Below are 27,139 nucleotides of genomic sequence, written 5' to 3'. Positions count from 1 at the left end.
TTATTGTGTCTCTTCCCAAAAATATAAACGAATTTCATATATATATACAATAAATATTAATATTAAACAAATCTTGGTAATATTAAACTAACAATCTTGTAAGTCATTTTATATAAATAAATGACTAACTTATATCAATGGATTATAAATAATTATGCAACTTTTACGATACCTTATATTTAATATTAAATTTTCTAAATAGTTTAAAATCTTTTAATGTAATTCTAAATATATATATTATTTACACTTTTAAATATTCCACAGACCTGTGTAGCTCAGTGGAAGTGGCGCTTGCGTCCTCTGCGCTTGGCTGCTCGAAGTCAGACTTAATCTAGTCGCCGACTGGAGATACTTTTCTAAGAATTTCTTCGAGTTAGTCGATCTTTGGCACAGGCAACCGGGTTTTTCCTCCCAGAAACTCGGGTTTTTTATCCCATAAACTCAATAAAATCGACCATAGTACCCACATTATTTCAGACAGTAACATATCTTGTTAGGGTTAGGTACCAAGAGATGACAGCACTTGTTTTCCAACCTCTTCATTGGTGGCTGCTATAATTAGTGATAGACATGGGCCAGCTGATTGGCTACCGGTGGAGATTGAACTGCCCACTCAGTCTCCAAAAAGCTAGATAGGGTATAAAGGCCTCACCTACTCCCTATTAGGGAATAAAAGGTGTTAGCTGATTTTTATTTTTTATTTTTATTTTTTTAAATATTCCATGTAATTGAATCATAATTCATTTAAAGAAAGATGTAATTAAAATCTTTCTGTGAAAGATTTCAATTGCAGTGTTGATTATTGATTTTGAGAATGTTGATTTTGTTTGACAAGCTTCGTTAACAAGCATCATAGTTGCTACAAAAATTCTGAATACCGAAAAAATATTAAACGGTATGGTAATAATTTAGTATAAGGATAAAAGTTTTTTTTTAAAAAAAATAATTTAAATGCAATCAAATTAATCTTGATAATCAAGGTAAAAATTGAAACCTCATGAACTGTAAAGTTCAGATATTCTCACTGAAAATAAAAATTTTGAATTTACGGCAATAAAAATTATAGCAAAAATCATCATATTTATGGAATTACAAGATTTATTTATTACAAGATTTATTCAATTCCAGCTTTGATTTTTTTAAGTTGCAGTAATAAGCATAATAATTCCAGCTTTAGTTAACACATAGAGGCAATAAATAGTAACGAAAACTTGCTATGCTCTCTAACAACCACTTTTTACTTGACATTTTACCCTCAAATGACTAGAATCGTGATGCACAAAAAATGAACTGAAAAACCAATTTCATTTATAAATAATAATAAACTTGAAATTCAAATGCTCTATTTATGTGATATAGAAACTGCTCTTGCCCAACTAATTAATACAAATAGCAGCAGCACACAAAAAATCTCTGTTGTCTCTGAAATGTGTTTCAAAATGATCGCAAAAACTTTCTTTAACTCAAACACCTATTTACTCTGTTTACAATTTCCACTTATTAAACTTCTAATATACTTGCAAAGAGGTTAGCTAACGCTCTATTAAGTTACTTTTACAAACTGTATATCAACTTCAAATATGCCAATAGATTCTCTTAATGACCTTTATTGTTACTGTTAATCTAAATCTTAATTGTCCAACTAAAACACATTATAAGAGGAATTGTACAAAACTATATATAACTTGCAAAAGCTCCGTATCACACATTCAGTCAAAGGTCTTGAACAAAAAGTTCTAAGGCAATTCTCTCATCTCAGATCTTGAGCTTCCTTCAATAAATCTGGCTTCAGAAATATCTCATTGGGAAAATAGCAGACTGTGAACTGCGCCCTGCTGTACCCATATATAGCTCCGGCAAAAAGTTATTCACTCATGGCAAAAAGAAAAACTTCCGAGCGAAGGTGCCTTCGAGTAATTTGTCTCGCCTTTTCTCCTCTCCTTTGGCTCACCAAAAATGTCTGGACGACTGCCTCCTTTTCCTGCCGCCTACACTAACTCGAATTGCTGCCAACTGTCAACCAGGATTCTTCTCTAGACTGGAAACTTTTCTCCGGCGATTGGAACATTTCCTTTCGGAAACTCGAAGCCTTCTCTTAAGACTGGAACCGGGAAACTCTCCAGCAACATCTGGAAACGGGAAGCCCTCTCTCTCTCTCTAGCGACTTCTGAATCCGGGAAACCCTATATGCTTGTCTCTGTCTCATTTTATTATGCCTTCTGCCTTCCCTGAGACCTTGCACAAAGTTTGTAACCCCTGAAGAATTTGACTTGATTCTTTCATCTTAAATTTCAAGTTCGGCCCGCTCTTTTTTCTCTTCTGTGCCTTCTTTTGATCGTAAGTTGCCGACCATCGGAAAGTTGTTTGAACGTTTCTGACTGACTTCGGAGGTGTTTACGTGCAGAGCTTGTAAGCCTTTCTCATACACACAAAATTTAATAAACAACCTTTCTAATGCTGCCATGTAGATCTATTACATACAGCTCTGGAAAAAATCATTGCCTTTGTTTTTAACACCCTAACATATTCCTAAAGAAGTATCTACAGTTAATTTCGAAAGGGCTATTTACAAAAATATCTAATACAAAATATACAGAGACAAACAAGGTTATTTTTTACAACATTCTTATGGGACTTCACCTAAGTAAAAAATCGATGTAATGTGCTTTGGAATATTTCAGTTACAATTGAGTTTTTACAATATTATAAGAATAATAGTCTAAAAGTCCAGGTAGTCCAGAAAAAACCATCTGTGACAAAATAAAACTAGTTTATTTATTTAAAAACACAAAAATACAAATTTATTAAGTATATCTTTATAGAGTTAATAATTAAAAGGACTCTAATAATAATAATAATAATAATAATAATAATAATAATAATAATAATAATAATAATAATAATAATAATAATAATAATAATAATAATAATAGATTTCTACAGATGTGTCTCATCTTGTTTTGGTATTATCAAAATGATCAAGTTATTCTGAAGCATTATGAATTTTGCTATTTTATTATTATGCCGCTAATATTTCTTCAAATGCGCCACCTTTTACAACAAAACTGGCTAAGTTATGATGAATATATCTGTTCGCAAATATACTCAAAATCCCTTTGACCTAATAAAATGGCAGAATGCTGATGAGACTTCATCAGCATTCTATCTGTTAAAATGCAATTACTCCCCCCACCCATCCACCCCTGCCGTTAACGGATTATTGTAGTTATGTGCACTGTATTTCTTGGATTGACCCCTTTTTGCTGCACAATTTACTTATTGTGTCTCTTCCGAAATAAAAATGAATTTCACATGTGCAAAAATAAATAATCAAAATGTTTGTCTGCATTGGAAATATTATGTCAAATATTTATATTTTTTAAATAACATTTATTGAAATAAATATGACATTTTGCTTCCTTTCCTTGCAAAATAAGATTATATAGGTCGCACATTTCAATTTTAGGATTTTTTATTTTTTTATTTTTTTTTTTATGAACAACAAATGGTGTTAAACTGCATTACTCGGGGTTTCCAATTGTGAGTCTTTTTAATTTTATATCCAATGATATTTTATCAGAGATTCTACGCATTTTGCTTAAAGCTGCAACAGTACAATTATTTTGGAAAAATAACGAATTCAAACAAAAAGGAAGTGCGCACATGTTATCTAGCAGTATTTGTGTGTGTGTGTGTGTGTGTGTGTGTGTGTGTGTGTGGTGATGATTTTGGAAGGGGGGAGTCAGGGCCGTATTCATGGGTGTGCAAACTGTGCCACCGCTTTTTTCAATTTTTTTCAAAAAATTGAAAAAAGAAAATGAATTTTTTAGAATTATTATATAAATTAATATTATAATTATTATATAGAAATATTATTATATAGAAAAATATATGTATATAATTTTACAACTAACTATTATTGTTATAGTAAGCGAAATAAGATCGTAGCGCTAGAGCGGTAGTATTTGAAACTACTCTAAGATATATAATAATATCGTACAACACGGGTGGCGAACCTATGGCACGCCCGAGAATTTTGCTGGCACGTCAACGATTTACATATGGTATCCTTTTATACGCTTATAAATTATTCAACCTTTTTTTTTTATTGTTACAATACGTACAAGTTAATTTTTTTTTTTACAGGAGAGAGCAGCTATGAAGACATGAATTCTATTGGTGTGGTATTAACAAAAGATCACGCGACCGTTTAAAGACAAATGGAACCGACAATTTTTGAGTTCTCAAATGCTCATTCTCTTCAACCGAATTCCATAGCATCTGTCATAACAACATTCACTATATATTTCTTAGTTTTAAGACATTCACGACGGGGTGTCGTTTATCGTTCCGACAGGACTTTTCATTACCTGCGGGCTCAACTCACAAAGTTTCAACCCTTGGTTGATTTTTATTGCCTTGTTTGCGTTGAGCTGGAAGGGGAACTCACACAAGCATTATATGGCATGTTTCAATTCGTGGTAGAATTTTATTTGAAGTTAGCCTTTGTGATCTGTCATAATGACATCGAGAATTTCAAATGCAATCAAACAAACACTTATTTCATGTAAATGAAAAATTAGGACTAGAGTTTTAGTTAGATACTGTGTTTCCGGTGCAATATATGGTTTTGCTTGCACCTATACAGCCTAGTTTCTGTGAGAGGGGTACATGTGATTCATTAGTTAGCACCTTTTTATTCCAGCTGTCTCTAATTGTACTATTTGTTGAGAAATATATTACGCAGACTGCAGAAGCCCCTGTACCTTACAATAAAACTTTTTTTTTCTTGCATCTACAGTATATAATGGCTGTTGGGGAAGGAGTGTTGTTTTTGTGTGGGAGGTATTAATGCAAAACGTTTTTTTAATGTCTTTTTTCGTAAAGTGAAATCAGGGGCGCCAGTTATATTCGACGGTAAGCGTTCGCTGACAAGTCGACATCCTTCTGCTGCTTCTCCTGCTCCACTAACTTCTATGGTGAGTTACAATGAATAAATATTTTTCTCACTACCGTTTTTTTTTTTCAAACCAACATCATTAAAATCAATTTAATAATACAATAATCAGTTTTATACTGAATAATATTATAAATTTTTGGTGATCAGAATGGGATATGTCAAAGAAACTTTCCACGAGTTAATTTAATGATGTTGGCCTGAGGAAACTACAATATTGTAGCATTAGTCCTGTGATTGATAACTAATTTAAATGCGTACTTTAATATTTCTCAACATGCTACACCGTATACATAAATGTACTAATACTCTTTATGATTATTCTATAATTAATTATTAATATTTATTTACTAAAATAAATAGCCAAAAGGCTTCAATCGGTGATACAAAATTATATAAATTAAGTGGATATTAAATCCAACATTAAACGTTAGTTTAATATATGAACTTAAAAAATATAGGAACGGTATTTACGGGTAGGTTTGTTGGGACTGGGTCCTCTAATAGAGTAAGAATAAATATAAAAAAACTAGCAATGGCTACATTATCAATTTTCTCTTCTACATATGCTTGTAAGTCATTATTTTTCGAAATAAATTTTATAAAAGACAGTTTAAGAAATAGAATGACTGATGAATCTCATTCGGCGTGTGTATTACTAACAGTGACAAAATATGAACTTGATATAAAGCATTTGGCAACTAATGTACAACAGCAAAAATCTCATTAATAAATTGATATATTGATATTGATAAATTAATAAATTGATAATAGGTAGATATTGATTTGCATACGACAATGTGTATGCCAAATTATTAGTTCATTTTTATGAAATTCTATGTTAATTTTTAAACTTGTCTCAATAAAATTCTGCGATTAATTTTGTATTCATTTTTCCCCTATTAAACACTTCACGTCACGTCAGCAACTTGATTTGTAAATATTTGGCACGCGCCGACACGTCAGCAACTCGATTTGTAAACTTTTGGCACGCGAACATAAAAAGGTTCGCCATCAGTGTCGTACAACATAGTGTTAAATAGGGAAAAGTGCATTTAAAAACAAGTGTTTTTAATAATTTTAAGGAGTTTTTTTTATTTTAGTTTATGATTTTATGAACAGGTATATACACGTACTGTCATGCCAATTTTTTTATGTGACATTACTTGCAAAACATCTTAAAAAATATATTTTGTAAACTGGTTTTTGGTTATCCGACATCAGAATTTTTCTTCAATACCAGTTTTTGATCTATATTAGATTTATTTATTTTCTAATATTATCTATTTTAGATATATTTTATTTAGCAGGTAAGTAATATTTTGTTTTAATTTATTAACTTATTTTATAATTAAATCTATCGTATTTAATTCTGGATTATGACTAGTCGTGAGAGAGATTATTATGGAAGAAAATACCCAAGTAGGCATGAAAAACGAAAACGAAAACAAGAAAATGAGGTCAAAGAAATTCACTGTTTAAATTTATGAAGTTGAACTCATATATTTGTTCAGATATATCAGTTGATAACAGGAGTTCTGAAATAACTACAAACAGTTCTTCGGCTTCAACATTAATTAATAATGAGAGCTCTGAAATACTCAACGGAAGCGGAGAACATGACGCGTTTGGTCAAACAATGAGTATTGAAGATCCTAAAAGTGAGACACCAGAGGAAGGTGAACTATTTACTATTGATGATCTAGCAACATGGCCCAAAATTTTGAACAACGCAACACTAACACAAATTGTACAAAGTGGTCCACCGTCTCCTGCGACTGAAAATGATTTTCCAAAAGATGACAACAAGAGGTGTTTTTCCACAGCTCACTATATTAGGACAATTGCTAACGGAGAGAAGCAAAACAGAAGATGGCTTGTATATTCAAACTCTTCCAACTCTATTTTTTGTTTTTATTGCAAATTATTTTCTTCTGATGATAATTTTTTATCTAATAATGGCTTTTCTGACTGGCGACATGTAAGTGAAAGATTAAAGTCGCACGAACGAAATCCAGTGCACATGAAATGCATGTATTCATGGACACAAATGGAATGTAATTTAAATAATCACAATACAATTGATCAGGCAAATCAAAATGTCATAAAATTTGAAGCAGAACGGTCAAGAAATGTTTTAAGACGAATAGTAGCAGCAATTCTTTATTTATCCGAACAAAATTTAGCTTTTAGAGGTAATTTTGATACGTTGTACACAGCCCATAATAGTAATTTGTTTTGGAATCATGGAATTAATTGCAGAATTTAATCCACTTTTAAAAGATCATTTAATGCGATGTTCGGGGGAAAAAATTATAGGTAAGAAACAAAATTCGTACTATCACCCATTGTGCAAAATGAATTAATTGTTGATATGGGAACCAAAATTCAACAAAATATTGTAAATATGATACGACAGGCAAAGTACTATTCAATAATTCTCGATCGTACTCCTGGTTAGTCATCAGGAGCAAATTTCAGTAATTTTTACATTTTTACATATATTTGAAGCAGATATTGAAATTCGTGAACATTTTTTGACGTTTTTAACAAAACGTCAAACTACTGGTAAAGGTATGAAAATATAAAATCACTTTTGAATAAATTAAATCTTAAATTGTCAGATTATAAAGGGCAAGGGAGCGAATATGAAATAACGGAGCGAATATGACAGGAGTATATAAGGGAGTCCGTGCTTATATTTTAAATGAAAACGAAAAGGCATTTTATACTACTTGCGCCTGTCATAATTTAAATTTGATTTTAGGGGATGTCGCAAAATCATCAATTATAGGAATAAATTTTTTTAATGTTATACAAAAAATATATACATTATTTGTTGCCTCAACTTCACGTTGGGACATATTAAAGAAATTTGTTAAACAATTAACTCCAAAACCGTTATGTGATACAAGATGGGAATGTAGAATAGAATCATTTAGAGCTGTACGTTTTCAAATTCCAGAATTTTTAAATGCACTAAAAGAATTATTTAAAACTGCATCGGATAATTCTATCAAGAACAAATAGATTCATTTGAGTTTATACTAAGGCTTGTAATTTGGTATGAGCTTTTGTCAAAAGTTAATTTAGTAAGTAAAGTATTACAAAATGCAAAAATTTCCATAGACGTAGCAACTAAGCATATTAAAGAGTTAGTGCAGAGAATATCAGGATTTGATAGGTGTTTTGAGATTGCTAAAGAACTCTCAAATCTATTAGAAATGGAAATTAAATTTAAAGAAAGTCGAGTATGTCGAAGAAAAGTATTTTTTGATTATGAAACGCCTGATGAATCACACATAAGTGATAACAAAGATCATTTTAGGATAAATTTCTTTTTTGTAATTTTAGATACTGCTCTACAATCTGTCAAAAAAGATGTGAATTGCATGACCAAAAATTATTTGGATTTCTTTATGATATGAAATTAATAAGAACAATGACAGAAAATGAATTAAAATTTTGCTGCAAACAGTTGTATCAAAAATTAAATACAGATATTGATGAATCTGAATTTTACAATGAATTAATTATTTTTAGAAATATTGTTTCAGAAGATGCACCCATTAATATTTTAAAATTCATAATTGCAAATAATTTGTCGAATATTTATCCAAATATTACTACAACATTTAAAATATTATTGACCAGTCCAGTTACGGTCGCATCAGTAGAAAGGTCATTTTCCAAATTAAAATTAATAAAAACCTATTTGCGATCTTCTATGTCTCAAGAACGTTTGTCGTCCCTGGCAATAATATCTATATAGCATGAAATTGCAAAAAATTTGAATTTTGATAGCGTTATAAATGTTTTTATTGATAAACGCACTAGGTTAAATAAAATTTAATATATTAAGATTTCTTTTAAATCTTATAAGTTGTTATACATATATTTCATTCTTTACAGTAAAAATGGATATTTTTTCACATTTTATATTATTATTTATATTATTAAATAAATCATTGTTCTGGCGTATTTATATGATAATGTGTACTTAGATAATAAAATAATATTTATGTACATACAAACACATTTATTTTTTAACTAATTTTTTCCCTTTACTGAAATTGATGCTAAAGAGCATACTTGTTTATTTATGTGCATAAATATTTTTCATGTTTGATTTAATTAATTAATTAAAAGATATCCATTTAAAATTTCCATAAAAGTTACTAACTTTTAGGGGCCCCGCTTTTCCATTTCGCACAGGGTTCTGCAAATATGTAGAAACGGCCATGGAGGGGGTTAGCCATTAAAGGCGAATTAGTTCTGTTATGAAATTTTTGGAAATAAAATTTCATTTTGACGCATGCGCCTACACATTTTTTCGAAAGATAAACTGTAGGGAAAATATCGCTACTTCAAAACTGCGCATAATATCGTAATTAGAAGAAAATATGTTCATAACATTGACTTCATAACTGCCGTTTATTTTGATTTGTAGTGAGTGATTAGGGGGAAACCAAGAAAGTTGAAATGCAAAAACCTACCGATTACGTTATAAAAATTATGCATTACATGATATGATTCAAGATTTACGTATGTTAACTAACCTTCGAAATAAGATTATGAATAAAATAGGAAACTTAATTTGGAACAGATTTTCATGAATTTATAAAATAATTGTTTGACAAAAATAATTATCTTCAATTAAGTTCTGGGAGAATTTTAAAATGTATTGGCGATTAAAATAATTAGCAAAAAAAAAATATATATATAGTGACACTGATCTTCCAAAGTGATACAATAGGAAGTGAAGAAAGTACGAAAGGATTTCTTATTTTACGCTGGCATTAAAAACTATAATTATACGATAAAAACAAGCAGCAAAATGAATATAACTCATAGGTATTTAGTCTGATATAACTTAGATTCCGGTTACCGAGCAAACGGCAAGCAACTGCGTAGGCCACAGAACATGGCTACTACGTACGCCAGGTAATGTAATTAAGTGTTCTTTTCAGCGTGAAGAATTATCGCACCTTCTAATGGACATGACGGTCAAACAACACTTCTTATCCAAGTTCTTTCAGCAGGTGGACAGAATATTATCCAGCAAAGAAATGGTATGCTTACATACATGAATTTTATGGAATACAGGAGTTCCGGTTAGTTTTATATTCTAAGGAAAGAACAATGTATTTCAAATGGAAGCGGGAAGCCTCGCAAATTTTTCAGCGGCCTCTAGTTTTTATATTATGAATTTAATATTTAAAAATAAGTATTTTATTTTGCAACTATAACTACGCTGTTTTTTTTATTGTTCTTTGTGAAAAGTAAGGTTTTAAAATGAGGCCCCCTAGAGAGTGAGGCACCCATCTTGCGCCTAATGGTAAATGCGGCCCTGCTCAAAAGGGTTTTTCACTTAGAACTGTTAGGTACTTTTCATGAAATGCGCAGCACCTATTTTTTTTTTTTTTTTTTTTTTTTTCCGCCAGCCGTATGTATTTAAGTTGAAAGAAGGTGTGCAGAGTTTAAGAATGAAATAGATAGTGATTGGAGGATAAGATAAAAATAAGTAAATAAAATATATAAAACATAAAATTTAAAAAGTGAATGTGTATAACTAACTGATATAGAATGATTAATTTTCATAACATTTTTTTATAACTAGGATTAATTTTATTCATATCTGGGCAAAGAGGATAATTCCTGGTAAAATTATCTGCGGGTGTGTATGTCTATGCTATGGTGGATTGTAAGTTGAAAAGGAATAAATTATGTTCAGTACATATGTATACTAATCAGTATTTAGTAATGGGCATGTTAAAAATATAATTGTAATTATTACTGAAATATCTATCCAGATCTATCCTCCCAGTTCCAGGTTCTCTTGCCAAGAGTCTTCCTAATTATGATTCTGATATTCTGAAATCTAAGTTCCCAAATTTCCCAACGATTTTCGCATTTACATCAGGTTCCGATAAATTCTCATCCTCCAGATCCTTCCTATCTTAGAAAATCTTCTACATCTAGATCCTTAGATGTAGAAGATTTTCTTCTACATCTAAGGATCTACATGTAGAAAGATCTAAATTCCTTAGACTCCGATTTCCCGAGTCATGTAGCAAAGCCTTCTACAGATTTATTGTACACCATTCTTGGTTAAATTTTGCCATGAATCAATAGATATAACAGAAAGCTCTCGGAATTTTCAGAGTGGAAAAATTCCATCCACTTCTGCACGAAACTAGTTAACACATTCTTTTTTTTTTTTTTTTGGCTAGATGGGTGAAGCAAAAATGCTTTTCATATTCCCCGTTATCTGTAAAGAAAATGTATGGATAGGATAATATAGTGCTGTAAACTCTGATCATGGCAGGAGGATAAGAGCAATAGCCAAGCCTCAGTTAGAACTTTATTGACTGCAGCATTGCCATCCATTACCCTTCCTGGGTACCCATTTTAGTCGCCTCGTACGACATGCATGGGCTGCAGTGGAGCTATTCTTATCCCGGCCACCACACGGGGAAGTTAACACATTCGGCAGAACGTTACTGATTTGATGGGTGAAGCATAAATGCTTTTCATATTCCCCTTTATCTGAGAGGGAAGTTCTTTGAGTGGAGAGTTATTGAGCTTTATGCTCACCCTAGAAGGGTAGTGAGATTAGCTGTGTTCAGCTGAGCATAGAATTAACTTGGGTCTTTTGTATTTGTAGAATTCTGCTTCATGGTAATCTAAAGCTTGCTTGTTCAGCGGGTTTGTACGATTGCTTGTCTTGGTGAAGAACTTTTCTGCTAGGTCATGGAGGAGGGATGTGATGTAGGGAGTGTTTACTTGTCTGTGAATCTGGGAGTTTCTAATGAACCATTTGCCGTCCAGAATAATTCTCAGGCATTTGTTCTGTATCATCTGCAGTTTTTGAATGTTTGTATCCGAGGTATGGCTCCATGCAGGAGATGCGTAAGTGATGACTGGGCGTATTATCATCTTGTATATGAGTAGTTTGTTCCGGATATTTAGTTTACGTCTTCTGTTGATCATGGGGTAGAGCTGAGCGATTGCTTTGGATGTCTTCGAGCTTATGTGTTTCATGTGACTGGTGAATTGGAGTTTTTGTCAAGCTTCACGCCGAGATATTTGACCTCAGTCTGCCATAGAATCTTGACTCCTAGCAGGTGTATGCCCTCCTTGGTCTGGACCTTCTTTTTGGAGAAGAGTATGACTGAACTCCTCTGGGGGTTTGCTTGGATTCTCCAGTCCATCAGCCACTTCTCCAGTGCATGAATACTGCTTTGGAGTCTTGTGATAGCCAGTTTAGTGCTGAGAGATCTTGCTAATAAAGCAGCATCATCTGCATATAATGCAGTGATTGTGGAGCTTGGGTTTCAAGGGATATCAGCTGTGTAGATAGAAAACAGCAGGGGGCCCAGAAGTGAGCCCTGTGGCACACCTGCTAGGATCTTGCGACTGGTTGATACAGTTTTTTATTTTAACCTACTATGTATCTGTCTTTGAGGTATGTGTCAATTATTTTTATTTGATTAATTGGTATATTGAATTTAATGTGTTTGTAGAGAAGACCCTGATGCCACACCTTATCAAAAAGCCTTCGCAGCATCTATAAAGACCGCAGCTGTGTGGAAGTACCAGTTGAAACCTTTTGTGATATATTCGACCAGTCGGTGTATTTGTTGTTCAGTACTTATGTTTTTTTCTTAGTCCGAACTGCTCGTCCGGAATATCCGTTGCTGTCTGAAGCCTTGTAAGAATGACTTTTTCCACTACCTTTCCAAGGCTAGATAGAAGACTGATAGTTCTGTAGCTTTCGGTGAGTTGAGATGTCTTTCCAATATTTTGATTGGAAAGAAATCTCATTTCTTGATCAAATCTCATTTTTTGATTTTTTGAACTGATGTTAAGTTGTATTAACAAGATGCGCAATGGCTTTTCTGGGGAGTAGTTTGATTATTCTGTTTGTGATTCCGTCTGGACCTGGAGCCTTGTTGTTGTTCAAATGGGTCATGATATTTATAACTTCTGCTGGAGAAGTCGGTGTGATAGGTTGTGAGTTATCCTTTTGTTATGTTATGACCTGCTTCACGCGGTGGTGAATCTTGTAATTGATGTTCAGGTTTTCATAAGAGAAGTTACATTGAGTTTCCAAGCTGTCAACTAGAGCTTCTGCTCTTTCTTTGTCAGTGTGGGCTACTCCTTTCTTGGTCTGAATTGCGGATATAAGTTGCTTTTTAGTGCCGAGGGTTCTCAAGAATTTCGAGATAAATTTATCCTCTGGGTTTAGATTCGTCCGTTTGCTTTCCCAATCTTGGTTTCGATGTTTTTTGCAGAGTTTCATGGATTTGTCTATTTAGATTATTGAGAGATGTTTTATCTTGTGGGGATAAAACCTTTTTTGATATCCTCGGGGATCCGACTGAGCGGGTGAAAAACTGTAGTTTGGGTGACTGACTTTATTGCTTTTTGGATTTGACTGGGTAGGTTGTTTACAGCAAAGTCTATCTGCTCTTTATTGTGAATAACAGGGACTGAGCAAATGTGCTCTGGAAGAATTTTATAGAGTTTTTCCCAAGGTATAAATGAGTGTGGTGTAGTGAGTTTCTCGAGCGTACAGAGCATAAGCATGATGGGGATGTGGTTGTAAGACAGTTCATTGAGTGTTTCCAGCTGATACTGGTATCTAATGTTTCTCAGGATGACTGTATCAAGTACATCTGAGCTTCCAGCTGGGTTATGATGAGTGGGCTCTGTAGGTTCCGCTATAACTATTGAGTTTTGGGTTGAGTAATTGTATAGAATACGAGCTTTGTCATCGATTGCGGAGCTGAACCAAGCTGTATGCTTAGCATTAAAGTCTCCAGCCATAATAATGGAGTCAGTAGAGCCGAGAATGGAATCCAAATCAGATGCCAATAGTAGGATCCTAGGTGGGTTGTGTGCGCAGAAGGTTTTGATATTGCCGGTATTGCTAGTGCGAACTTCAATACCCACAGACCAAAAACCTTGAGATAACAGGACGTTGTGGCTTAAACAGTTTTTGACGTATGCGACTGTGCCTCCTCCACCTGCGGTAAGTTTGTCTGTTTTATACATCGTAAAGCCCCGTAATTTTGGGCTATTAGCTGGCCTGAGTTGCGTTTCGTTAACTAAGACTATATCAGGATTGTATTTGTGAATGAACTCTTCCAGTTCGTGGATTTTGTTTAGTAGGCCATCAGCATTCCATGCTATTATCATGATGAGTTTGGTTTGAGTTTTTTATATATTGTATAGTAGTGTCATTATGGATTCGGTTTCTAGATAAATCTCTTTTTGGAAGATGGCGAGGAGCTTGTTTTGATGAATTCCTGCAGCATGGTGGCAAGAGACGCAGTTAGAACTGATGTTAAGTTGGAGCTTGCTTACTCATGTGATGAGAGAATCTGAGTTCGAGCTGCCTCTGCATATGTTTTGGTCATGGATGAAGATCGCATGCCTCTCTGTGCTGCTGAAGTTGAGGTATTTCGAACAGGAGAGCAACCTGCTTGGTTGTTTATGGTGTCATTACTTCGAGACGCAGAGTTCACCCTTGCTGACCCACGATTTTTTGGATGGAGAAGGCACCTCTTGTAGTTCGCGGGGTGAGGTCATCTACAATTGGCACAACAGGCAGGTGTAGTCCTTCGCTTGGTGCAGGAGCTGGTCTGATGTCCTTCACCACATTTTAGACAGCCGTAAGCTGCTGCACAAATTTTGGACATTCCCAAATTTTTGGCATCTATGGCATTGGCCTGCCGATGCCCTTTTCGAGGCTGAGTAGTAATTTCGAGCCTGCATATATATGTCAGTTCGTATATCCTTTTCTGGGTGTTACTGATTTCTACTAGTACTAAAGGCTTTTGTCAGATCTTTTTGTCAGATCTCAGCATTCTACTGAGTTTGATTGTGGTAAGTCCTTGACTGATGAGGTCGGCAGTGACCTCATCTGTTGTGATTCCCTCAGAAATCCCTCTGAGGACCACTTTTAGATATTTCTAGCTTGCCAGTGCAAAGGTGTGGAAGGGCAGTTTGGAATTGTCCAGCATTTTTGTCATTTTGATATAATCTGAGACAGTAGTGAGATAAATCTTAAACCGCATCTGCGTTTTTGGCCATGGAGAAGTTGATGTTTTGTTCACCAAGGGTCCTTGAAACCTATGTCCGCTTTTCTTTGTCTCAGAGAATCACTGGAGGGACTTTTTCTTTTTGTCTTCTGAAGCTTGTGGTGTTACATCTTCTTTCATAAGGTCGTCAGAGTTCCTCCACCTTTTGGTTGTCTGTGTACCCTGGGAATCGATCTGTCGAGGATTCTTGGGCGATGGGAGCGTTGTGAATTCGCCCTCTGTATCTTCATCCTCTCCTTCTTAGTCATTGACCTGGGCGTATATGTTTATAAATCCGGGAATTCTGTATCAAAAAAACATTTTTAATATCTTCTTGAACAGGTCAAGCAACTGCTCTTTGCTAAAGGCTTGAACAATATCGTCCGTGATGTCCATTGCTTGGATAAAAAGCGCCTTGGTAAATATACCTCTTGTTCAGTTATGCCTGTATTGGTAATGCTGTAGGCTTATAGCCTACTATTGGGTCCTGTAGACTCAGGCGGAAGTCTACTAGCTAAGTAAAGCAAGTTTGTAATGCCCTACTAAAAGGGGAAAGGAGGGTCAAGAACTCACTTGGCCACAGAGTAAAAAACCTACCTCCCTAAAATACCATACATCCACCACTGGTCATCATTTCCGGCGAGACCTACACGGCCATCAGAACTCGTGCATTTTTCATGCAGAGGGGGTAGACAGTAGGGATCATACTGTGTCAGCGCCAGTGCAATATGAGTTTCCTGAAAAACTTTCTATGAAATCTAATCATGCTCAATCTAAATTAATACGTCCGTTCTCGTCAAACGTCCAAAGCAAAAAAAACCCAGCTATCTACAAACTCACACACAAGCTTATAGATAGAATTGTTAACACATTCCTTATATAATTCCTTATATAAGGACTGGCTTAAAGGGACAAAGCAAGAATGCTTTTCATCTTCCCCGTTATCTGTAGAGGACAGTGCAGGGATAAGGTGTTATTGAGCAATTGAAGCTCTGATCATGGCAGGAGGGTAACAGCAATAGCTGAGCCTCAGTTAGAGCTTCACTGGCTACAGCATTGCCATCCATTACCCTCCAAGGGTATTGGATTGAATGAATCAGTCACCGCATCTTACGGTCGATTGATTGATCCTACTCCAATCCGCCTTATCCTTATAAGGACTGGCTTAAAGGGGCAAAGCAAGAATGCTTTTCATATTCCCCGTTGTCTGTAGAGGACAGTGTAAGGATAAGGTGTTATTGAGCTATAAAGCTCTGATCATGGCAAGAGGGTAACAGCAATAGCCGAGCCTCAGTTAAAACTTCATTGGCTACAGCATTACCCTCCAAGGGTACCAATTTTAGTCGCCTCGTACGACATGCATTAGTTACATTGGTGCTATTCTTATCCCGGCAACCACACGGGGATCCAATCCAGCTCACAACAATCAGAACTTTTATAGTTATTTTAGGTACGCTGAATTTAGGTGTTTTTTCTGCTAAAGTTAAAACCAAATAAAAAATAAATAAATAAATAAAGATGTATAGAATCATATTGCATATTATATTTTAAATACTAAACTATTTAAGAAAACTCAACATTTAATATATTAAAAATATTTAAGGATAAAATATCGATATATATTCACTTATTTTAGATGTGTCGAATTAACATATTCCATAACGCTGAGTATATTATATTTAATGAAGTTTCTATAGTTTAATGGAATATTTTACTGATTTTTCTTCTTATTGTGAATCCGTTAACCTAGATAACAACATATAATTGCATCCAGCGTCTATTACCTGAAACAAACAAAAGGAAGGAGTTTTTAATCTACGATTTAATAGCTTTCTAGACGGCCAGTATTATGAGAAATCCTGTGAACACAATGGTTTCTATGAAACGAATTTTTTGGCTGACGTAGCTTCATTCATTTGCTATCAAGATATGCTACTTTTTTATTTCAAAGTAAACTTTAAAAGAACGAAAAAGCTTGCTATTATGTCACCAAGAGAAAATGAAGTTTTGCTAATAATAATTTCAATTTCCATGCAAATCTTTATTTCTATGTAATACTAAGTAAGCTAATGTTTCATTTTTGATGTGCAAAATGCTTGAAGCAGAAACAAAAAAGTCTTATCATGTTCTTACGTTTCTACTAAGTCCTAAATATGAAAAATGAATTTTTCCTGGTGGTTACTAAACAAAAATATCCTAACAAATGTGTACCCAACTCTTCATTTGAATAATGAATAAACCGATGTGGAAGCATCATATAAATATTTATGTTGCATTTCTAATGCATATGATGAACGGCAGGCAGGAATATGTAAAGAAGACACACACACACACACACACACACACACACACACACACACACACACACACACACACACACACACACACACACACACACACACACACACACACACAGAGAGAGAGAGAGAGAGAGAGAGAGATTGTTGTGGATAACTGTCATTACTAGCTTTTAATAACTAATGCTAACATAGATTTAAATTTTAAAATTTAAATTTAAAAAAATTAAGATTAAAAAATTTAGATTAAAATTAGAGCAATTAGAGATTAGATTGAATAAACATTTAGATTAAAAAGATTTTAAAAATTTAAGATTTAAATTTAAAATTCAAATTTTAAAGTTTCTTTTCTGCTAGTTGGTTTCATTTGATGGCTATTCCTAATTTCCGTGGATGTCTAATCAAATATGCTTTTTGTTGTTGTTAACCATTATACATATTTGTTTGCTGATTTTCCCTGAAACAGATTTAAATTATACTTTAAATGTCTCCTCCAAACATTATCATCATTATCAACAACTTTGCCTACCCTATTTCTCATTCTTTTCTTTCTTGGCTTGTTCTTTTTACTCTTCAGACAGGCTTATTTTTAGTATTCTTTCTAAATTCTTTCATTTTATTTGTCCACATTACTTCAAGAAGGTATGCATCAGAATTACCGCAATATTTTTTCTAATTTGAATGCATTCTAATGCACAGTTTATTTTCTTTTATTTTTTCTCGTTTTCGCCACATTATTCTCAAAAACCTTCATTTTTATCGCAAGGATTTCCATTTTATCTCTATTTGTCAGTCTTCACATATTTGCTGCATAATACAAAATTAAAAAGTTTACACAAACATGGAAGTTAAATTTTTTTTAATGTCAATCCAGCAAGCAGAAATAAGCTTTTTTAAGAACAATTAATGGCTGCACAAAATGAGATCACATAAAACAATGAACACATTAGAAGAGTGATAAGTGTTTACAACGTAAATGAAAAGATCAAAGACAGGAAGAAATGAAAAGAGCATTTAGGGAGAGAGAGAGAGAGAAAGAGAGAGAGAGAGAGAGAGAGAGAGAAAGAGAGAGATGAAAAGTACAACGAAACCGGAACAGGCAAATGCTTAATCCTTGATGTGCCATGGAATAGGCTACAAATTAAATAATCCGTAAAATCCTCTCTGGAGACCATAACATGGTACTTTTAAAGCCACTTCGGACCTCTGGTAAGTTGGGCAGCGGTTTCACCCTGGTAATGACATTCATTTACAACTTAAAGATATTCATAAACATGCTTGACTGCAATAGGAGTCTAACCCACGAACAATTGGAGGTGGAGGAATAGTCCACTTGACCAAACAGACCGCCATACCAAAATAGACTGCTCAAAATATCATCCAAATAATCATCCATAGCTAGAAGCCATTTCCGGATATTTGAATCAATCCGCCTTAGGACTTAACAACAAAATTACACCCCTTACATTTTCTCTCCGATTTAGAATCATGCCCTCATTCTTCGTTTATCAGAGGAATGTACTCATAAATCTGCATTGCACACTCTTCCATTTGACCAATTTACATTTTTCACTTTTACTCTTAAAAGTAGTACTCAGAACATTGTGTAATAATATGTGTTGTTTTCCTATACTTGTATTGTAATGTCTTTATTCCCTTATATCTCTATTCTTTAGCTTTTTCTTTATTCTATATTACTAATTAGCTGTGCACGCTTTGCCTCTCGTAACCTTACTCACTTGCTCTACTGCATATTACGTTTCTCCACCCTCCGTATTTATTAATCGTACGCCTATGAACACTGAAAAATTTATTTGTAAGACTGCGCCATCAATATATCAAATATTCGGCACAAGATTCACTAAAAGTTCCGGTAGATCTCTCTCTCTCTTACTGGCATAAATTCCTTCAACAAAGTTTACATAAACAGTCGCGGTTCGTAAGTAACTAAACTGCGCTTTTAATGCCTTAATTGTTTCCAGGCTCACAAGTCTGATTATTTTTAGAAACAGTGCATTGTAAAATAAAAGGTCAGGCGGCACTCTATTGACATATAATTAAAAGACATTTATTTACAAATTATACATAAATTAAACAATAGGGAGATTGAATTAAGGGGATTAAAATCCCTTATTATTTTACAGCCAGCATGCGAAACTCTAAGATCGAAAACTACGATCTAAGATCGGCGATTCCAAGCGTTAGTGACCACCTGGTAGTACCACACCAAGGCAACTCGAAGCAAAGGTGGAGCAAGCTCCCTCGCTATCCTTGATATTTTCTCATAATGTAAAAACACACAGCTCCTTGGAGATGTAATACTGCTTTACATTATGAGGATAAGCCACTTCCCAGACGCTTGGATTCGCCGATGTTATGAGGAGAGGTCACTACCCAGACGCTTGGATTTGCCGATAGTTCTTCGGCATGAAACTCTTAGATCGTAGTTTTCGATCTTAGAGTTTCGCATACTGGCTGTAAAATAATAAAAGATTTTTATCCCCTTAATTTAATTAACTTCGGCAGAAAAAAATAGCCGTTTGGCTTTTCATCTTAATAGGGAGATTGCTTTCTCTATCCATTTATAAAATCTTTAGCGTAAAATTAGAACTTTTACTTCGACATTAAATAATCTCTTTAACTCAAAATCTTATGTACTCTCTCCTTACAATTTCAACTTACTAAACTTCTAGTATATTAAGTTTTTTTTTACAAATTTGATATCAACTTCCAACATGCCAATTGATTCGCTTAAGGACACTTCTTATTACTATTAAACAAATTCGTAATAGTCCATGTATAACATACTAAAAGAGGAATTGTACAAAAGTATGGAACTTACAAAGGCTCTCTATCGCACATTCTGTCAAAAGTCTTGCACAAAGGTTTCCATGGTATTTCTTTCATGTCAGATCTCGAGCTTTCTTCGGGAATGTCTGGCTACAGCAGTATCTCATCAGAAAAATAGCGCTATTTTTCTGATGAGATACTGCTGATTCTTTCATGACTTTTTCATTTTCGTTTATGTTCAACCCGCTCTTTGTTCTCGTCCGTGCATCCTAAATTTGTTTAGGCGCAAAGCTTGTAAGCACTTTCTTATACATAAAAGTCGTAAACAACCTTTCGTATGCCCTTATAGAGAGCTATCACACAACGTTCATGCGGGAAAACATTGCCTTTCTTTTTAACACTCTAAACTATTCTTGTTAAAGGAGTATATACAGTTAATTTTCAAAAGGTTATTTACAATAATATTTAGCACAAAATATACACAGACAAACAAAGTTATTTATACAATATTCTCATGGGACTTGACCTATGTAAAAATCGATGTAAAGCGCGCTTTGATATTTTTAAGCTACATCGAGTTTTTACAACTGTTCATTCTCACAATGAAAAGCAATGGAGATAATACACGTTCTTGTTCTGGCTTTAGATCTTCCTGTACTTTATCCCTTATTCTTGTTGCTATGAAAGTTTAAAGCGTTCATAAATCTTTGCATATTGACACGATGTTATTCCTCCATAGTTGCTACGCTGCATCCTCGCATCAGGTATCATCTTCATCTTTCTCAAGATCAATCTAAAAATGCCACAAGGTCATATTTAATCCTCTGAACTTCCAGAAGTTCTGATGAACTCTATAAGCAAATCATCTATCCTAGGTAATTCTTCATCTTTTTGAATACTTCTCTTTCTTAGTTTCATATTCCCTTTCTCATCTGTAAACGTCAAATAGATTTGTTTCACTCCTGTGCTTCTTATTGCTTCTCTTTTCTTCACTATCCGTATGACATCTTTGCTCTTTCTATTGATATCTTGTTCAAGGTCGTCGGAGTAAATTTCCCTTAGCATTCTATATTTTCCTCCTTCAACTATTTTCTTTGCATAACTTTCTTTCTCATAAAAAAATCTATCGTAGTTTGACGTGCTTTATAAATTTTCGAAATTTTATTCCTTTGATTTAAAGTATTTTTAACATTCCCTTCTCATTTCAGCAACATATTTCTTTTTCTTTTTTCTTAATTCGTCCTACGATACCTCTTTTGTTTAGGAATATTTAAGCGATGCTTTGCTTTAATAACACATAAACAAAATGCGAGACACCGACAAAAACAATGCATGATGATGCGGTCCAAATCCATCTGCGAAATATCAACCTCTAAATGTCAGAGTTTGGAAAAGAAAGTTGACATGTTAATCACTACAGTTTTTAACCTTACAAAAAACCTGTTTGTTTATCTGTAAAAACAATATCGTTGATTTTTAGTTAACCTCTTGCTGATAATAAACCACGTTTTCAGACAACTTTTTCTACATAATAACAAACAAATAATAGCTTAATTACATCAGGGAGTTGTGTGAAGCATCCCTTCTTTGTTTTATGCTAAGATTAACTTACCATGCATTCATTTAACATTTACTGTGTTAGCTGGTTCATATGATAAGTCTATTTCAGTATCTTCATCAAAATTCACCCTCTTACATCCAGCTGCATTCTGATTTCGAAGTTGGAATGCAGTGTTGATTGTGGAGATTTATTTTCTTTTATGTAAGAATTAAATCATCAACTTTACATTGCAACATTTGAAATAAAATTTATCTATATTTTGAAATATAAATACTTCATAGATCGTGAGTGAGTTATGTAGCTAAAAATAACGACATGACCTTTGTATTTTAATGACAGGATATTTCCTCGCACAGTTATAAATACAATGTTGATATATGTATATATATATATATATATATATATATATATATATATATATATATATATATATATATATATATATACAACTAGATAGATCTAAATTATGTAAGTGTGGCTACGTTGTTCATGTGCATCAATATAACTACTATAATTACGAAATGAAACAGAATGAACAGGGAAATTACCTGAAGCAAAATTCAAAGCTGATTAGGTTAAGCAGAAAGGGATTAAATACGATCGCGTGACCTGATAATTATTGACGTTTCAATAATTCTCCAAAGAGAGAAAGGAGTCTGAAAACTATTTATAACAGAAACCTACTAATCGAAAATTTGCCAATGGAGTTTACCTTCTAATATACACTACTTGGAAAGAAGTCAACGGACACCATAGTGTGAGGACCAATCAGCCATGGCACCCACCTTAACAAGATGTACGACCTACTTGCGTTGAGATGACTGCACCAATCCTACAGAGCATACGACCTGTGGGCATGAAATCAGATCTTGGACTGTTGTGGAGAGGACATACTTTGACGCTCAACTTCATCCCACAGATGTTCAATAGGGTTCAGATCAGGACAATGTGGAAGCCAGTCAAATGTGGTGACGCTAATGTTCAGAAACAAAATTCAGTTACAGCGGCAACCTTACTAAAAGCAGCTATATCTTTAAGTAATACTTGACTGACAAAACAGCTGTTAACATTGGAAATTCTATCTTGTTTCTTAATTTAATTTTAACTGCATTCGTGGAACTAAAAATTCGTTCAATTTCCTCACTGGAATTTGGCAGTATAAATAAATTTATTGCACATTGAGCAATTTCTTTCAATGGATTCATTCCATATGCATCTGTGTATTCTCGTACTTCGTCCCAGAATAGCTCAGTGTTTTTTATATTTGTCCATTTATTTAAGTGGATAGTATTGTACTGATATTCAGCAGCAGCAACATCCTTTTCTGTTTTCAGCATTATTTCTAAGATGGGACTAATAATTTCTTTTATATGTTTTAGGTATTCTCAACAGAAAAATAAGAGATTATTCTTAACATATTCAAGTTTTCAAGAAATCTTTGCTTAAGCTGTTTGAAGAGATCAAGAAGAAACTGTCTTGCTCTATTTCTAAGATTGCGTTTAGCATTTTATGTTATTTTCTTTTGTATCATCAACGCTGAAATTTTTCTTTCAAATCTGTAACCAAGATTTGGTTTGGGACCCAAATAGTCATCAATCTCGACTCTTGATGATGGTAACACTAATATATTAGCAATAGAGCGAAAGCGAATCAAACGAGAAAGGTATTCAAATAATCTCGTCTTATCCGCACTATTAAATTCGACATTTTTGTTAACTTGCTGAACCTTGAACTAGAACAGAATGCAAAAATAAAGGGTACAACAGATTCCTTTCATCTCTGTTCATCTCTCAGAAACTTTGAGCTTTGTAACATTTCTCAGTTACACTCAAAGTGAGTCTTTCAAAGTGAGTTTTTAATTCTCATTCGGTCTACTGCAGGTTCAATACTCTACTCATTCTGGATACTAGAGAATTCTGTCTACTGCAGGTTCAATGGAGAGCCACCTCGTTACACAGTTGCATACAATTTTCAGAGGCATCATTTTCGTTGATAGTTTGATACAGCTCTTTTGTACGCTACTTGTCTTGAATAAAAACGTGAAAAACAAATTATACCTTTTGGCTACTAAAAATTTATATTTTCCTGGGAGAGATTCTGCACAAGTCTTAGCCATTGCCAGTTGTAATGATTGGCATACACATCTAATTAAGATTAAGGAAGGAATATATGCCTTTTGTCCATATACGCCGTTATTATTAACATCAACCATAACACTGGCGTTGTCTACACCAATTACAAAGAGATATTTAATGTTCGGTTTCCTGGTCAAGAGCTCTTTTTTCAGTGCACAGTTTTTTCAGCCACAATACTACTAGCATCATACCCTTCTAGGACCACCATGCTCAGAAATGTATGCATACTTTTGTTGAATTTGTTGCTAAATGATGGCAATTCCTAAATTCTTATTCACTGTGATATCATTCGATTCGTCTATTAGCAAGCTGAAATTTCCATCTCCAATATCTGCAATTAGATCTTCTTCAAAATGCTCACTTAGAATATTCTTTACAATTGCAGAGCACTTAGTTCGGTGCATTTTTAACTTTGGCATAATTTGACTGTCTGGGATGATATTTTTGCAAAGATCTACAAGATGATCGCAACTGTTCAATGATGACAACAAAGAAATAATGCTAAACTGCCTTCACAGTTTGCTGTCTCATCAGACTTCTTCACAAGCATATTTGTAATAGGAACAGTCTTATATAGAACTGCAGTAAGATGTTTCTTAGTCTCACTATGCTTTACAAGCTGACAATATTTAGCAGCTATATCACATCTGCAAAATTTACTAGACATTCCCATTTACAACCACTCCGACCTAAAGTTTTGCTTGTAAGCTTTATTTGTCTCTTTGGTCATATTTGAAGAAGGGTGTGCAACGAATTACGATCAGTCTCTGAAAACGTTCCACTCGCTATCGTAACCACCAACCAGAACACTGTGCAATAGATTAACTTGTAGTGGTGCTATCAACTTTAAGGCGACAAAACGGCAGACTATTGGGCCAAATGACTGACTGACGTCATCGCGCGTTTGAAACCTGTAGGTTACTCGCACCAAATATACAATACAATTCTTTATCAAATTTTAACATCTGGAATACAATTTCTTTAAAATTAAGTTATAAATACAACCAAAAAGAGCTGAAGCAAGTTACGAAGAGCCTAGATTAGGAGCTGGGTGCTAGATTAAAATTTTTGGAACTAGGAAAGAAAAACAAAGGAGCTAGATCCAGCTCCAAAATAAAGCTAAGTTGACAACACTAAAGACATAGTGCATTGTCTTGCTGAAAGAGACAATGGCAATTCCGTAGAAATGCCACAAAGTTGGAAGTTGTATTGTCCACAATATTCAGATACCTTTCAGAGTTCAATGATCGTGGCACAACAAACAGTGGTCCGAGGCCAAAGCAGGACCATGCCATCACATCACCACCTCCGAATTTCATAGTTGGTGTTAAGCACTTTGGTAAGATACGTTCACTGGGCATCGTCCATACTCACCAGTCTGCTCGTTAGAGTAGTGTAACATGATTGGTCGCTCCATAACGCAGGTTTTCCAGCTTTCACGTCCCATTGCGCATGCTTTTTTTGCACAACTGAAGACAATGCTGGATGTTGGTTATGTGGTGCTTGCATATTGCGGACTTAGCATGGAAACCCAAGTTGTGAGACTCGGTTGTGAATGTTTAGTACAGATTCGTGTTCCATTCGATGCTCGGAACTCCGCATTCAACGTGTCAGCCGACTAATGGCGGATTTTACATATTATCCTTCGTAGCACCCTACGGTCACGTTCGGTAAGTGTGGTGGGTTGCCCACTGCGAGTAGCACTTGCAGCTGACTCCCTGCACTTCCATCGCTGTATGGTATGACTGATTGTCGACCTGAGACTGTCCAATTTGTCAACGAATTGGACCATCCTATTTGCATCCTATCGCTACGCCTCTTTCAAGCTCCGTTAGTCACCTTCTCGCACCCATTTAACTGTATACACAGTTGCATTGGCTATATATATATATATTTCATATAATTCAATGTATTTTCAACAACAGAAAATTCATCTACAACACCAACTCGTACGGTATTGTATTAAATTAAAGCTGCCGATTCAAAAATTTCTTTTTTGGCTAGATGGAAGAATGCTTTTCATATTCCCGGTTATCTGTAGAGGACAATGTATGGATGAGGTGTTATTGAGCTATGAGCTCTGGTCATGGCAGGAGGGTAACAGCAATAGCCGAGCCTTAGTTAGAACTTCATTGACTACAGCACTGCCATCCATTACCCTCCCTGGGTACCCATTTTAGTCGCACGACATGCATGGGCTGATATGTTAGTAAAGCCCTCTCTAAAAATTAAGACGATCCCCGGACCACTCCCTACGAGGGGCCGAAAGATCGTCCAACTCAGCGTTGGTTCCACTCAGTGATGACGCCCCCCAAACGAGCAGAACCGCTCATATTCCGGGGAAAGGCATCCGCCGGCAAGGCTCTTCAAGGGGCACGCCAGAGAACTTCCTCACCAGAAACTCAAAATGCTCTCTCAGGGCAAACCCCCCCCCCCGAAATCTAAGCCCCCCCCCTCACCTGGAGCAAAATTCCGGGAGAAACCTGAAAGAGCGAAACTCTGCGTCCCATTTTAGTCGCCTCTTACGACGCGTATGGGTTGCAGTGAGCTATTCTTATCCCGGCCACCACACGGGGATATGCGGCCGATTAAATTTTTATGCAATTTTTCTATGTAACATTTATTAGTTTTGGAAAGGTGTGCTTGCGAGTGTCACTATTTTGTTATTGTAGATTGCGGTATTTTGTTTTTTATTTTATTTATTTATTTACTTATTTATTTTATTTAATGACTTTATAATAAAATTTTTTTTCTTGGATTTTATTTATAAAATAGATTTTAATCATCACGGCAACTTCCGCTGAATGATCACTAATCATCGCTTGTGAATTCAACGCCAAGAAAAAAAAAAGAAACTCAGAAACCTCATTTTAATTTTGAAATATAAATTTCAAAATTAATTCTGACTGTGGAATCTCTAATACATCGCAATTTCTTACCTCATTAATTAACATAATGAAGAGTTTTAAGTATGTGTGTCGACCAAAACTTGACAAACTAAACAGTATCAAGTAATGTATTCGAGTGACGAATAACATCTTTGGCTCATCCGTCTTCGAATGATTGCAGGAAAGCAAAAACAGTTACCGCTTTATCACGATTGATAGATTACAAGATGCGGAAATATATTACGTCCGTTGATTTAGACATTTGCTTTAAGATATGCGTTTGTGATTTTTCAAATGCATCTATTAATTCTATTGGTGCTAACTTTGATATAAAATGCAACATGATAGTCACCTCGGAGATAACATTTTTCGAAGAAAGAGAAGTGCGTTTTTCGAAGTTGTGTCCAAAATTGCAATGTATTA

This window comes from Typopeltis vanoorti, chromosome 19, assembly GCF_054136105.1.
Source record: "Typopeltis vanoorti isolate ZY-2024b chromosome 19, IOZ_Tvanoo_1.0, whole genome shotgun sequence".
NCBI classification, from domain to species: domain Eukaryota; kingdom Metazoa; phylum Arthropoda; class Arachnida; order Uropygi; family Thelyphonidae; genus Typopeltis; species Typopeltis vanoorti.
The sequence above is the reverse complement of the archived record's forward strand: the minus strand, read 5'-3'. Positions refer to the sequence as shown.